The following is a 5194-nucleotide window of genomic DNA, read 5'->3' as shown; positions in this document are numbered from 1 at the left end:
CACTGTTATTACAGCAAACTGCTGTAGTGACAAAGGGAAAGCATCCTGACTATAAACACACACAAATGGACAGTTGATGTAGAAAACCCATCTGGCTCTTAGCTAAGCTTTGAGAAACGCATGCACACAGCACCCTCTACAGCTGCTGGTCAGAGACCTCCGGGCTCAGCTCCTCCATGTTGCTACCCTACATCCAGAGTCGCTTACAGCACATCAGTTACCTTCAGACAGTTTTGTCATCCACCGCTACACAAATTAACAGTAGTGCTTGAATCCTGACCTGGTCTCCCAGTGAGATAAAACTTGGGAAACACATAATTGAGGTATGTCCTCACAGCTCCCACTGGACAACCAGCAGTCTCTCCTCCCTAATCTAAAGTAGGCTTGCTGTCAGATATGCTCATTAGATTAATCAAGTAATTATATGAGCAGTTTTAATCCCTCATCAATATGTTGTTTCAAGAGATTATGCTGCTTACAGTAATTGAGAAAAAAATCTCTGCCCAGCTTAATGGAAGACTGATTTACATGCTGATTAATAGCTAATTTTCCATCATTGCAGCTTCCTATTAAACATACATGTCAAGGCCCACTTATTGGCTCAGATACCAAATCCCCTCCCATAACCACTGAAACTTATTTATGGTTTTTAGTAGCAGAAATGCCCTCTAGAAATCATAGGTGCTGTAAATAACTACCAAGCCATCACAGTATCAGTTAAGCTGTTGCTATCAGGTAGTAAAAAACACATTGCAATACTTAAAGTACTGCAGGAAATCTTTCCTTAAAGCCTTCCTTGGCCTGTCATCCACTCCTTACTTTTGCCCTTCTACTTCAAGCAGAATTGTGACTGCTAGCTCACAGCAGCTCCACACGAGTACCTAGCTGCTTTTCTCCCTTGGCATTGAGCATGTATGACCCATCAAGATTAGGCCAGGACTAGCAACACGTGCTGCCAGGTGGCCTAGCTCCTCAGGAATCTAATGAGGCTGTAGGATTGGTTTTAAACCCCATTCCTAATCCACATACTGGCTGTGCTCACAGGGAACAGCTACTTCCATCATTAGGCCTGGGATCTGAATCTGAACCTGCTGTTTGAGACGCTGCAAGGTAATATAGATCCCAGGTCTTCATGTCAGCTTGAACTGAAGAGACTATTTACCTCGTTTGCATTGCCAGCGGGGTGTACAAATGCTACCAGACCAGGACCTGCATGAGACATCTGCCAAAGCCTGTTTGAATGTGCACCACGCAGATACCACTTGATTGCCAGGCTAATGGGCACAACAGATGGAGAATGCCTTCTCCTTCCATGCAGAAGACTCACCACTAATTCAACCCCTCTATGAGAGGGCACTGCACAGTAAAGGTGCATTTATCCAAATTTTAGCTCCCACTGAGCCCAACAGTATATATTCTGCAAAGCTGTTATATGGAAGTCTGGAGGTGCAGGAAGCACTATATCCTAGCATTCCAACTACTTCTCTCTGCTACTAGGGAAGCCTTTAGCTTCAACTTGTGTAGTGTTTCCCTACTTCAGCACATATGTAGATGCAGAATTCATATTTAATTCTCCAGCTCTGCAGACTGGGAAGGTTGCCAAACAGCATCCAGGGGAAGGCTACAGGATCTGAATCAACATCTGCCACAAGTATCTCTAGCCAGAAGCAGTCCATTCCTGCTAGCTGAACACACTGCACATGAGGGAAACATCCAAATCCTTACAGGAGCTGACATCAGCTGTCTTCCTTCCTGGACTGCTGTCACCCCACTAAAGGACTCATGTATTCAAGAATTTGCAAAGCCACTGCAACTTACCTGGACCATGATCGCCTGCATCTTTCACCAGGCCAGCTAAAAACCCCCAGTGCCCTTCTGTTGTTTCTGGGGAATATCTGTAGCTACGTCTCAGATAAACGCCTTTTGCTTCAGGATACGTGAAGAGTAGCTATACTGCCATGAGATTGAGACCCCTTCTCCTCACTTGAGCCAGCAGGCAGCTCCACACAATGACCCCACAGAAGCACTCTTGCAATCCAACTCCAAAACCAACAATTAGGAGATCCAGGAATTGGTTGTTAAAAAGGTATGGAAGACAACTCACTCAGCTGAGTTCAGAGTACTCGGGTTTTATTAAAAATAGGCTCTAAAAAGTACAAAAACAGACTGCACTGCAGCATCCGCAATGTACCTTTCTCACTTCACATGGAGATGATACTTTACTAAAGCTTTCAGAATGATAGGGGAGAACCAAGACTTGAATCCCCTCTCCTTACACAAAGGCCATCATCCCATACATGAGAATAGCTCTTAAGACCTCTATACTTTGCATGATACCGACAAGGTAACATAAGTTGCCAGGTGGTGAACACAGACAGCCCCAGCAGACAAAAGCACCAAATTATGTTAAACATACAAGTTCCAGAATCCATTCTGATTAAATGTCTCATACAAAGAAAAAAAAATGTAACACCCTTCATCTGTGAGTTGGCAAGAGACCAATTTATCATTCCCTGCTAGCTCTGAGAAAAGACCAAAGAGCTGTTGCAGGATGATGTGGATGCTGTAGCTTGGACAAGGGATCACAGGCAGCAGCATGGAGAGGGACATCATTAGCAGGAGACAGCTTTCACCTAGAACACTGAAATAACAGCAGGTCCTGGGACAACTTCTGACAGACCTCAACCTGCCAAGAAAACACCCAACATGTTGTCAGTTGACTCTACATCAAGCAGCAAAAACACAGCTTTCAAATTCCAACCCCCCCCAAAAATTATTAGACAAGGGCTATTGTGCAAACAACCAAAAGAACCCCTGCACTGTAAGGCACTAAGAAGGTGCCAGAGTAACAAATTTGGTCAGCACTACCAACTTCACCAGCTGACACAGACCAATCACACTGCTTTTCAATGTGAGTGTGCCATATAGAATAGTCACATCTGTGCTCTCCACAAGTACAGACTACTGAGGAGACTCCAGCCACCTTAAAACTATCAACAGCTGAACACCAAGTACCTAAACAGCAAGACCAAGCTGTAACTGAATGAAGCCAGTAACAATAGCTGCTTATTCAATGAAGCAAGATTAAGCACATTTTCTAGAGCATTAGTGAAATCCTAATCAAATAGCCAAGTTTTCAGAAGACAGACACAGTTTTGTAGAAAGTGAAGAGAAAATAACAAAAGCAATCCCCCTCCCCCAGCCACATTTGCTGAAAACTGACTTAACACTTCCAAGGCATGGAGAACCCCTAATTGACAGAGAAAATATAGGAGAACAAAGATTCCCTGACTTTATATGAAGCACTTAATTTTATCACTGCTGAAGGAGGGCAAAATAACAAAAGAGCAATGTTTATGTCACTTCTGTTAAACAGAAGCCTAGCAGATCTCAGCCATTTTTGTTACTGAAGATCTTCTGAAAGCAAGAATTCTTTCACTTTTCATCTTCAAGTCTTTTATGCATGTCGGATAGTGTTACACAATCAGTGTTACTAAGGTATGTGCAGACAGCACCCTCCAGTGCTGCCTGCCCTAAAAGCATGTGGCATACACAAGGATTTCCTGCCCACAGGGGTGCAAGGGCAGGTAGCCTCAATACAGAGCCATGTGCCAAACTGAATTTTGCATCTGTGGCATGAGACAAACTGGCTAAAATAGAAGTTTGAATCAGCATTGCCGATCTGATGGGGAAAAATGTCTGAAGTCATCATATACCACAGATTGACAGAGATACTCTTCAGTTTATTATCAAGGCACTTCATTGCATTTGGAAAAAAAATCTTCAGGCCCATAAAAACTGACAAGGCATATTACTCTCTGCAGGCAAGATGATAAAAAGAAGCCTATTTTAACAGGTGTAATTCTCAGGTCAATAACTCAAGAATATTTTCTATTCTCCTGAGCAATTGAGTTTAAGAGATCACATCATCACAGCTTCCATGCTGCTGTTGACTCACAGTGCTACATGCTGCTCACTACACTACCCTCACTTGCCACCTCAAACATGCTGTAAAGCAACAAACATGAGGCAAAGGGCTCCTGCTACAATGCTCTTATCTATGTATCAGTCAACATTTCATGGAAATGACTTACCATTCTCTTTTGCCAAAGGAGAAAGTAAACAGTGAAGCAAATCAGGCCAACTCGCCACACTGCACAGCTGATCCACTGCTGGCTCCAGCCATCGCTTCAGCTCTGCAGCAGGCCCAGCAGCCCCTTGCCCTTGCACAGCCTAGGAGTGAAACCACAGGAGCAGTCAGCACCCAGCCCCACGAGGCCAGCACACACAACAGCTCTGCCCTGCTGGTGCATCAGACAAGGTCTGGCTAGAACAGTGACAACTCAACACTGTCGCTCTGATGGGGAAAAAAGGTCAGTCATCACCTACACCAGCAAGTCCCTGGGGTGGGACACGGCCGCACTCCCACCTCCCTGCGCACAGCCACGGGGAACAGTAACCGAACTGCAGCAGAAGGGGCAAAGCCAGGCACACACCCAGCCCCCAGTGCACACGCCAGCAGTGACACAGGGAACAAAGGGCCCTGGTACAATGCAGGAGAAAACCCTCTGTGCTCTCAGCTCTGCAATGCCTAGGCTAATGCTTCGATTATACTCAGTAAAGTCGCCAATCACACAAACTTTGTCAAAGCACTTCTGAAGCAGCTCCCTGGTAGAAAGCAGTTTGGTTTTTCTAAATTTAAACCAGTTATGATAAGGACTTCAGGACTCTCACCTGCTCAAGGTTCAGGCACTGTGAAGCAAGCCAGGCAACTGCCCTTGTCACACAGCTGATCCACTGCTGGCTCCAGCCTTCGCTTCAGCTCTGCAGCAGGCCCAGCAGGCCCCTGCCCTTGCACAGGCCTAGGAGTGAAACCACAGGAGCAATCAGCACCCAGCCCCACGAGGCCAGCACACGCAACAGCTCTGCCCTGCTGGTGCATCAGACGAGGTCTGGCTAGAACAGTGACAACTCAACACTGTCGCTCTGATGGGGAAAAAAGGTCAGTCATCACCTACACCAGCAAGTCCCTGGGGAGGGACATGGCCGCACTCCCACCTCCACACAAACATCCATGGGGATGGAGGGAACTCATGCAAATCCTTCCCCACAATGAATCGCCTGGCTGGCCTGCTCAACAGGAACAAGGGTTAACACTATGAGCCCAGAGAAAAACACAGATAATGGGGCTTCC

At 45.9% G+C, this 5194-nt stretch overlaps 1 long non-coding RNA gene and 3 other non-coding genes across 4 annotated transcripts; all 4 read right to left on the bottom strand.

Annotated features, from left to right (window-relative positions):
• Positions 1 to 2109: 2109 nt before the first annotated feature.
• LOC118176939 lies at positions 2110 to 4862 on the bottom strand. The gene is made up of 3 exons (XR_004755592.1): positions 4735 to 4862; positions 4095 to 4233; positions 2110 to 2686 (listed from the first exon to the last, which is right to left on the bottom strand). It is a non-coding gene; the product is annotated as an uncharacterized LOC118176939 (long non-coding RNA).
• LOC118177001 lies at positions 3629 to 3722 on the bottom strand. Its single transcript, XR_004755631.1, has one exon. It is a non-coding gene; the product is annotated as a small nucleolar SNORD12/SNORD106 (small nucleolar RNA).
• Positions 4304 to 4395, bottom strand: LOC118176999. Its single transcript, XR_004755629.1, has one exon. It is a non-coding gene; the product is annotated as a small nucleolar SNORD12/SNORD106 (small nucleolar RNA).
• Positions 4863 to 4932: 70 nt separating the features above from the next.
• Positions 4933 to 5024, bottom strand: LOC118177000. Its single transcript, XR_004755630.1, has one exon. It is a non-coding gene; the product is annotated as a small nucleolar SNORD12/SNORD106 (small nucleolar RNA).
• Between the last annotated feature and the right edge of the window lie 170 nt (positions 5025 to 5194).

This window comes from Oxyura jamaicensis, chromosome 20 (assembly GCF_011077185.1).
Source record: "Oxyura jamaicensis isolate SHBP4307 breed ruddy duck chromosome 20, BPBGC_Ojam_1.0, whole genome shotgun sequence".
NCBI lineage: Eukaryota > Metazoa > Chordata > Aves > Anseriformes > Anatidae > Oxyura > Oxyura jamaicensis.
Note: the sequence above shows the minus strand (reverse complement) of the source record. Positions and strands in the feature narration are given on the sequence as shown.